Genomic DNA, 10,774 nt, shown 5'->3' on the forward strand with positions numbered 1-10,774 from the left:
TGGTATCTAGAGAACTTTAGCGCAGGTAGACAAACAGTTATCTGTCTAGAATTTGTCTTGAATACAAAGGTGGAGGATTACAGTAAACCATAGATAATGTTGGCGTTTGAGAGTGCTGTTCTGATTCCCTCTCTCCCGCTATCTTCCTCCCCTCCCTTCTTCCTTCCCTCTCTCTCTCCTTACCTCTGTGTCCCCCTCTCTTCCTCACTCTCAGCCTCCTCACTGCTTCCCTCCCTGCTTCTCTCATTTCTTCCCTCCCACTTACCATCCTTCCCCATCTTCCTCCATCCACCACCCCCCCCTGCTTCCTTCCATGTCCCTCCCTCTCTGCCACCTCTATGTCTCCCCCTCCTCCCCTTTCTCCAGTCCATGACCAGTTCCCGTTTCAACCACTCTATTATCAGGGACACGAAAAGCGTATAACAACAGCAGTCAGCGGTTATTCTAAATAACGGTCTCACCATAAACATCTGAAAAACGTTGTAGACCAGTTTGAACAGGATCAAACCCAGCATGGAGAAGACCATGAACATGCTGCCATATTGGTACTGGAGATTGTATGTCGGTCTGTCAGACAGAAGAGTTAAAACAGACATTATCAGATGTCTCAGCAAAAAAAAAATTATTAAATATTTCAAAAGAGTGATTTAGGCGAATTGATACCATTTATGTGATACTCGTATTTGATAGCATTTAAAAATTATTTAATATCGCTCATTTAAGTATAGTTTGAGTTGGTAGAATCAACTTGCCAAATTGGCAAAAAAAGTGCCAAAATAATAAATTTTGAGCTTACACGAGCCAATCTGGCATGTAGACGTAACCAGATTTTTCACATGCCGGAAGCGAGCAGAAGCAGGCGGAGATGGCCATGCTGCTGAGGACGAGAGCAGACATGTGTTTGATGTTGTCGGCCGCGTGAAATCTGGAATGAAAACAAAACAAAACAGTCAAGGACACCGATAGAGTAGGTTGTGAAGTAGGTTGTGAAGTGGTTGTGAAGTAGGTTGTGAAGTAGGTTGTGAAGTAGGTTGTGAAGTAGGTTGTGAAGTAGGTTGTGAAGTAGGTTGTGAAGTAGGTTGTGAAGTAGGTTGTGAAGTAGGTTGTGAAGTAGGTTGTGAAGTAGGTTGTGAAGTAGGTTGTGAAGTAGGTTGTGAAGCAGGTTGTGAAGTAGGTTGTGAAGTAGGTTGTGAAGCAGGTTGTGAAGTAGGTTGTGAAGTAGGTTGTGAAGTAGGTTGTGAAGCAGGTTGTGAAGCAGGTTGTGAAGTAGGTTGTGAAGCAGGTTGTGAAGTAGGTTGTGAAGTAGGTTGTGAAGTAGGTTGTGAGCATACTAAAAACCACAACTTTAAATTTATTTTTAAAGTTACATTAAGTAACCCCCACCCATCTTTCTTTATTTTGTAAGACACAACCATCACATTTAACAATGACCTTGACCTACTTATAAGGGTCAGTCAAGGACATGACGATGAGGTCACCGATGAAGGAGATGGCTAGGGGACTGTGGAATATGCAGGTCGTGTTCATGAACGCTATCCATGTCGTCTGGAAAACGGTGTAGGTCCACTCTTTGTGGGAAATTGCTGGAGGAAAAGGACAGTCTTTAAATGGCAAGATGAGTTTCTTTCAGGCATCTCTTCGTGGGGTGGGGGGGGGGAAGAGGGGGCACCACCCTTTCCTGAAGCTTATCTACCGTCCTTCCCATTCCCGAATGAAATAGCAATTTTATACAAAATATATACTTCAACCAGTGTCCGACCCCCGGAAATATAAATCCTCCCACCGGAAAGTTTTAAGTATCCCCACCTCCGTAAAAAATGTCTGAAAGAAACACTGATGACAAATCACCGCGAAATACAGCTGGCATATACTTTAAACAGCTGCCACATTTAAGCAACACTGAACACCAAAATTTGAGAAAGAAAGTACCGTTCTAATGATACTTTTTTCGGACATGACGGCCTATTTGGTAGGTAAAGTAGAGTTCACCTCAGCGACCACAGCATACGTGTGGTCAGTTTTGTCGCCCAGCCGTCACGCAAGCTCGGGATCAGAACTCGAGGGATTCGGGTTGATAGTCTTGACCTCTACTTCCCGACCACGGTCACATACAAGGTGAAATGTGTGATGCTTAAAAGTTGTTTAAAATGACAATTCAATGAAAAATGTGGAGTGGGAAAATAAAAAAAAAAACTATATTTCGTAGACGAATAAACGAAGAAGCAAAGAGTAAATATATAATTTTTTCTTCAACGGTGCCTGATAATCATCCAGGTGCTATTATAGTCACTTTACCTGGTGCTATTATCAGTGGCGTAGTCAGGATCGTCTTATGAGGGGGGGGGGGTTCAAATTTTTACCCGGGGACAAAATATTTTGATTTGCACCCCCGCCCCTTAAACTTTTGATTTGCACCCCCCCCCATCAAAATTTCGATTTGCACCCCCTCCCTTCAAACTTTCGATTTGCACCCCTCCCTCAAAATTTCGATTTACACCCCCTCATAGTTTATATATATACACCGAGGGGTCTATGGGGGGGGGGGGGGTTACGACCCCCCCCCCCCCCCTAACCCCACCTGCCTACGCCACTGCCTATTATAGTACTTACCTGGTGCTATTATAGTACTTACCTGGTGCTATTATAGTACTTACCTGGTGCTATTATAGTACTTACCTGGTGCTATTATAGTACTTACCTGGTGCTATTATAGTACTTACCTGGTGCTATTATAGTCACTTTACCTGGTGCTATTATAGTCACTAAGACAAGCTCTGATATGATGTCTGGCACCAACGCATTGTAGATGACCAATTTCTCAGAAATCTGATGAATAAATTCTTTTAGGATATATTTTCCTGAATACAATTACATTTTAAATATCCTTATCTAGTCAGTGATAATGTATTTTTAATATAATTTGTGTCATCTTTAGCAATTTCCGTTCTTTTGAAATTATTTCACAGATTGCCTCTTACTTGGCATTGTTTTGTGTTAATATGTAAGCAGATTCCTTTCTCCATTGTAGTTGGTTGTAATTTTACAACAAACTACCGGTTCTTAATTTTTTTTTCTATATTAATTATGTTTGGCATAACATTACGTGCTCTTAACAACGAGGTTTCAGGCTGGTTTACTATGACATGACACTGACATGACACTGACATGACACTGACATGACACTGACATGACACTGACATGAAACTGACATGACACTGACATGACACTGACAAGACACTGACATGACACTGACATGACACAGACATGACACTGACATGACACTGACATGACACTGACATGACACTGACATGACACTGACAAGACACTGACATGACACTGACATGACACAGACATGACACTGACATGACACTGACCTGAAACCGACATGACACTGACATGACACTGACATGACACTGACATGACACTGACATGACACTGACATGACACTGACATGACACTGACATGACACTTACATGACACTGACATGACACTGACATGACACTGACATGACACTGACATGACACTGACATGACACTGACATGACACTGACACGACACTGACATGACACTGACACGACATGACACTGACATGACACTGACCTTCATGTTCTCCCGCGTGCTGGTGAAGTATGTCAGCAGTACCAGTATGGTGGTGGCCAGCAGGTTGACCACCCCCACCCCGTAGGCCGCCCCGCTGTAAGCCGACACCTCCCCCCCACTCAGGTTCAGCTGGATGACCGGGTCGTGGATGATGATGGACGACAGCCTCTGGCTCATGGTGGCACGTCACGCCGTCACGTCACGTCGTCACGTCACGTTGTGTCACGCTCGGTCACGTCACCAAGATTGTAGCACGTAACGTCACGTCACGTCGAATTACGTCAAGCTACGTCACGTCACAAATACTGTTTCATGTAACGCCGGTGTCACGTCACGTTCTACAGCGTAGTGTCACGTACACAGTGTCACGTCACGGCGTACAGCGTAGTGTCACGTACAGAGTGTCACGTCACGGCGTACCGCGTAGTGTCACGTACACAGTGTCACGTCACGGCGTACCGCGTAGTGTCACGTACACAGTGTCACGTCACGGCGTACAGCGTAGTGTCACGTACACAGTGTCACGTCACGGCGTACAGCGTAGTGTCACGTACACAGTGTCACGTCACCTCCTACCGCGTAGTGTCACGTGCACAGTGTCACGTCACGGCGTACCTCGTAGTGTCACGTACACAGTGTCACGTCACGGCGTGCCGCGTAGTGTCACGTACACAGTGTCACGTCACGTTCTACAGCGTAGTGTCACGTACAGTGTCACGTCACGGCGTACCTCGTAGTGTCACGTACACAGTGTCACGTCACGTTCTACAGCGTAGTGTCACGTACAGTGTCACGTCACGGCGTACCTCGTAGTGTCACGTACACAGTGTCACGCCACGTAACGCTGTATTATGCTTGCACTATCTGTAGACAAAAATTAACCGTTTTAGGCCGGACGATGATTTTGATTGTTGAAGTAGAGTTCATCTGCTGCTGTAGCCCGGTCTATCAAGGGGTTGGGGGCCAACACTAAGCTGAACAAGAGTTAGGGTTAAGGATATGGTTAGGACCAGCGTTACGATGGGGTTTAGGTTGTATTAAATCATTCCAAACAATTGTTTTGCTCAGCTTCTATGTGAGTTACATTATCTAAAGGAAATTTTTTTCCCTTAATTCCTTAGGTCAGGATTAGGATTAGGATAAGGTTTTAGGGTTAAACTATATGTAGGATATAGGGTTATGGGTTGGGTCTAGGGTTAGGGTTAGGTTATGGGTGAGGTCTAGGGTCAAGGTTAGGTTATGGGTGAGGTCTAGGGTCAAGGTTAGGTTATGGGTGGGGGTCTAGGATTAGGGTTAGGTTATGGGTTGGGTCTAGGGTCAGGGTTGGGTTATGGGTGGTGTCTAGGGTTAGGGTTAGGTTATAGATTAGGGTTAGCTCTAGTGTCAGGATTAGGTTATGGCTTCGTTCTAGTAGATAACGTAGAGTTCACTTGTTTCTGTGACCTCGGCATAGAATGGATAGTGTGGTCAGGATAATGCCCAGCCGCGATAACTTCCCCTATTGTGTGACAACTACATGCCCATATGAACACTCAGTCATAAGGATTCGAGCCCGGGATCTAAACTCGAGACATTCGGGTTATCACTCGTTCGCTCTGCCGTCCTACCACACCGCATCACAACATTTTGGGGGCTCCTTACATTATGATCCTCTACAAGACTAATCTACCTGCTTACTTACAAGTTGTAGGGCCTGGTAGTATAGTTGGCCGTCTACTTGAGCCGGAAACGTCTATATATCTAGACTTGGCCGTCTATTTTAATATATTTTTAAATAAATACAGTTACAGGTAGCTGGCAAATTGTAAGTAGCACATACTGTAAGTAGTTTACATACTGATAACAAGAAATGTTACTGCAACCATCTGTTAAACACATCTCATTGTTGTGTTAAAATTTGACAGAGTCGACTTCTAAACACAATAAAACACAAAAATCTTTTTATTTTATAATCATTGTTTAGTTAGTAATAAGAGGTTCATAAAGTGAAAGTAATACTCACACATTCGGGAATTTCCAAAGCAGTGCGAAACGAGATTTTGGAGTTGGTTAATTAATGATGAAAGAAACAACTTAAGTAGCTCTGTTGGTGTTGTCAATGGTTTCTTGTTGATTTGTTTTTTCCGACACAATCGGAAATTAGAATTAACGTTACGCCGACATTAAACAAACCTTTACCCTAAGCAAATGCCCACAATTGTAACATGAAATTCTAAAATATCGCCATTCTACTACTTGGGTAAGGTTATTAAAAAAAACACTCAACGCTTTCTGTCTGTCATATTATCTTGTAAATGACTTATAATAACTTAATTGTTTAGCATAACTATTTTAACAAATTAATAATAATGGCTTAATCTTAATTAGATATATTTTAATACTTCGCTGTATTCAATTAACTTTCACCTTTACTGTGATTAATTAATATACACAACAGCTTTATAAAATTAACAATCTTTCAATAACATCTTCATCCTAACATTATACTAACATCTTCATCCTAACATTATCCTAACATCTTTATCATCACATTAGCCTAACATCTTCGTCCTCACAATATCCTAACATCTTCATCCTAACTTATCCTAACATCTTCATCCTAACATTATCCTAACATCATCCTAACATTATCCTAACATCTTCATCCTCACATTATTCTAACATCTCCATCCTAACTTTATCCTAACATCTCCATCCTAACATTATCCTAACATCGTCATCCCCACATTGACTTCACCCCATCCTTGTCATCACCATCCCATCATCATCCAAACAAATCCATCATCGATCTGTTATCATCTTTTTATTTTTATCTCATCATTACCTCACCTTTATCTCATCCCTACCTGCCCCCTAAACCCAAACACCGAACCGTCATCCATCTTGCGGCCTGACGACCGGTCGCGCGCGTCGCGAGCAAGCAATCGTTTGCACGTCTGCTTGGCGCGCGCGCCGCTGGACTGAAGAGCTCCTTCAGAGTCCGCCTTGAGAAAACAGAAGACCGGAGGAGGTCTCACTAGGATCAACCGGAAGTGGTCTGTCGTTTGGTGTTTGCTTGTTGGGCCATGGATAAAAAATGGTGGAGAAGGGATGACGGGTAATTGCGGGAAAGATAATGATGTATACGAGGGTGGGTGGGAGTGAGATAATTACTGGGTATAACAGTTCGTTAGTAGAGATTTTATGGAGAATTTCTGAGTTCGAGTGTTGAAGAGGGTGGGTAGGTGGGTGGGTCGACCCGTTAAAGGGTTATTGGTTCATTTTGCTTAGGTAGAAAACTATGTTATTGTTGAGTATTGTAAACGGAAATTAAACTACAATTGTGTCTGTTGTTTGCATTTTACCTTTCGGGATTCGCGAATAATTTATTGAGATGTACTTAAAGCATCAAGTAGGCCATATGATAAGTGCCCCAAACAGTAGCGTACGCAGGGGGGGAGCAGGGGGAGCGGCCGCTCCCCCTCTGGCCATTTTCAGCAAAGTGGCGCCTTTTTGGAAACTTTTTAAACTCAAAGTTTTAAACAATGATATTTGTTAACAAATTTTTGGTCGGCACATCTATGTAAATCACAAGATTTCTTTTCATGCAGCAATTAAGCATTATTGTACTAGTTTAGTAGTGTCTACGTTTACAACACGTATTAACAGCTGCATCAGTTTGCCATTCTAAAAATAACCATTACGATGCATTGCAATGTTTAAAAAACCTCTACGGTAGTACCACTTGGCAAGAGGGGTGTTAAGTTTAAGGCAACTGTATAATGTATTTGCTTACGAATAATTGAATTAGAAAATGTTATACATAAAACTTCACACACAATTACTTTATATATACAGTTTGAATCGTGTGATTAATTTTTAAAAAATTACAATACAGGAACAAATACAACTGATGTGGCACCTCTATTTAAATTTACTTATGAGCAAACTGCGTAGTGGTGGGGAAATTTTGACGTCATCACGATGAAGTAGTGGTATTCTTACAGTGTGGGCGATAGTGATTACGATTACAAATTATATGAAACAGTTACAACCCCCCTCCCCCATGGACCCCTCTGTAAAAAAAATATTGTCATAATACCACTGCTACTTATTTAAATCTATTTCTGTAATATATATTTGTGAAATATATATTTGTGTAATATATATGTATGCTTAGAACAGTCATCTAAAAACTGACGCCATGTTCACTCTGAGTTGGTTATCTCCCCCCCCCCCCCCTCATCACCACAATTGTGTAGAGCGACATTAATGTCACACCTAGGTATACACCGGGTTGGATAATTGACCAAAAGTGAACGGACAGTGGTGAATGAAGTTGAACCCACCCTTCCCTCCCCCAACCCAACCCGAACTGATCTGTTAAGTACATGTAGAAAAACGGGTAATGATGTACCAAAGTACCATGCCGCCAGAAAATTAGCTTTTTAAACGTAAAACTCTGTGAATATTGTTTTTGCAATTACCAGTAAAAAGTTGTGTGATCAATACAGTGATCTAACTCAGGGGTCGGCAACCTGCGGCTCGCGAGCCGCATGCGGCTCTTTTGATGCCAAGATGCGGCTCTTCAGCTCCATGCACAAATATTTATAATTTTTTTATTTTCGAAAATTAAAAATACTGTTCTACATCATTCGGTGATGAATGATATAATAATAAATATAAACAATAAACACTCGCTATTATATTAGAATATTTATTTACTCCCTATTTCAATGTACTTTCTATTATATATATATATATATATATATATATATATATATATATATATATATATATATATATATTATCCTAATAAAATATCATAATATTGAAATAAAAAATGTGTGTGGCTCTTTAAAACTGGGAAATTTTGTAAATTGCAACTTTTGGCTCTTCCGTCTCAAAAGGTTGCCGACCCCTGATCTAACCCATACCTATCACTATGTTAAAAAATTATTCTTTAAAGAACACAAAGAAGAAGTAGTTAACTAAAATATATGATCTGAACTAAAAAGACCAATGTTTAGTTAAACGTAGGCTCTTATTCCTTATGTTTTTCTATTAATCCGAAAAGCGTGGTTTTATACCAACTCTGATTTTAAAAACTTTCATTATGATGTAATACTTTAGCATTTATGATGACGATATATTAAATTCTGATTATAGACAACAAAATTTTGTAAACACGAATAGTGTGAAATAATTTCATTATAATCTAAAGTAATTATTTATTTGTTTTGACATTTATAATTAAATGTGTAGATATATACATATTTATATTAAGAGAGTGATTATTGCCCCTTTTTCACTTGTCTTAAATAATTTCCCAGGAATTATTATGTAAGAAATTTTTTTACAAGAATTACAAAACAGATTGTGTTAAGTTCATTGTTTTTGGTTGTAGTGTGTGTACATATATATATATTTTTTTTTTAGATTGATACAATTTTTGTTTTGTCGGCCTACATTGTGTGTTTTTTCTTATTTCTCCAGAGTGCTACTTTTAATTTATTTTACATCATAGCGAAGTAACGACATACAGCTTAATTATATATATATATATATATATATATATATATATATATATTTATATATATATATATATATATAATACACGTATATAGAACGTGTTAAATATTTGGCGCCTTTTTTGCTCTTTTCGCTCCCCCTACAACGAAAACCTGGATACGCCTCTGGCCCCAAAACACGAAGTAGATATTTAAGAAGTGCGGAAATACCAAGTAGATAATGATAAGTGCCCAAAAGCACCAAGTAGAATGATAACTGATAAGTGTCCTAAGCACCAACTAGATACATGATAAGTGCCCTAAGCACCAAGTAGATAAATGATAAGTGCTCAAAGCACTAAGTAGGCCATACGATGTGTGCACAAACCACCAAGGGTTTTAGAAGAAATGCCCGAAACGTTTATGCACGATTTGAAAAAGAGTAAAAAATGTTCCTTGACATCCACAACAAAGTAGTAACACACTCAAGTCAATTTTGAACAAGAGTTTCAATAGGTTTTTGTTATTAAGGCAGTAGATGTTCAAGTGAAAGTAGGCAATTAAATAGTGCCAATGCTTTCACTAAGTCGGGTGAGGTAACCCAGGGTGCCCCCCCCTCCCCCCCCCCCCTCCCACACACACACCTGCTAACGATGTACTAAAATTAAAGGCTATTTGGTGTCCCCAGTTCTTGAGTTGGTGTATAGCTTTAGTAAGTTCTTAAACTTACTTGAAAGATAAGCCAATTTCTCAGTAACATTCGATACTTTTTGTTTTGGTGTCACCCCGTTGGATGGTATCACATTTAAAACACACGTTGATTAATTAAATGTAGTAAAAAAAAAATAGGGATAATTCCCTTTTCCAACCCGACAGTCCATGGGGGCAAGTGAAGTAGAGTTCACCTGTTTCTGTGATCTCGGCATATAAAGAGATAGTGTGGTCAGCCGCCTCTACTTTCCCAACGTGAATTGGGTACCCATCAGAGCTGGGTGGAATGCAAATATTCATAATTAGCGAATACACCTTATACTAGTTATCAGCAGAGTCTAATTAATCGACAAAGTATCGCAAATTTTTCCTACTAAATTATTTGTCCAACTTTAATTTTCAATTAAAATACAGGTTAACTCTACTGCTATTTATTTAATTTCATTGTTTCTGATCCTGTGTTTTTAAATCAAAATTTCGCAGGAATTAGCGATCGAATAAAAACTGTCTTATCCGTTATCGAACTCGGCTTAAACTGCTGGGACAAGATGTTTGGCGCGGGGCCTCCCAGGGTCTTCGCTAAGTTCCCCACCCCGACACTCAAGCACGGGGTGCTGATCCTAGCGCCGCTCCCACCCCGGCGGCACCACGCGCCCGCCAGAACCAACTTCTGCAGGGCGCCGCCCTAACGGTTTTCGTTTCACCAACGACGTCATGCCGGAAAAAGCCGGTCGAGCCGAGGATGCCTCCATCTCTCCTCACAGTTCACGGGTAAAGAACCCCCCAAGTTCTAGATTAGCCGGTTTATTTTTTTACCCCCCATCCCACCCCACCCCATCGAAGTGAGCGGGTCGCCCGGCTTAGTTTAAACTTTTAATGGACGGATTTGCCGGCCCCTTGATGGCCTCACACAAATGACAGAGATATCCGATTGTCTCCCCGCTCCATCGCGATTACTGCCCTTGTTACAGCACT

At 40.8% G+C, this 10,774-nt stretch overlaps 1 long non-coding RNA gene across 1 annotated transcript; it reads right to left on the reverse strand.

Annotated features, from left to right (window-relative positions):
- Positions 1–1,495: 1,495 nt before the first annotated feature.
- Positions 1,496–3,667, reverse strand: LOC131936823 (uncharacterized). Its single transcript, XR_009386101.1, has 3 exons — positions 3,600–3,667; positions 2,745–2,826; positions 1,496–1,583 (listed from the first exon to the last, which is right to left on the reverse strand). It is a non-coding gene; the product is annotated as an uncharacterized LOC131936823 (long non-coding RNA).
- Between the last annotated feature and the right edge of the window lie 7,107 nt (positions 3,668–10,774).

This window comes from Physella acuta, unplaced genomic scaffold (genome assembly GCF_028476545.2).
Source record: "Physella acuta isolate Inbredline_101_S28 unplaced genomic scaffold, ASM2847654v3 ptg000188l, whole genome shotgun sequence".
NCBI classification, from domain to species: Eukaryota; Metazoa; Mollusca; class Gastropoda; family Physidae; genus Physella; species Physella acuta.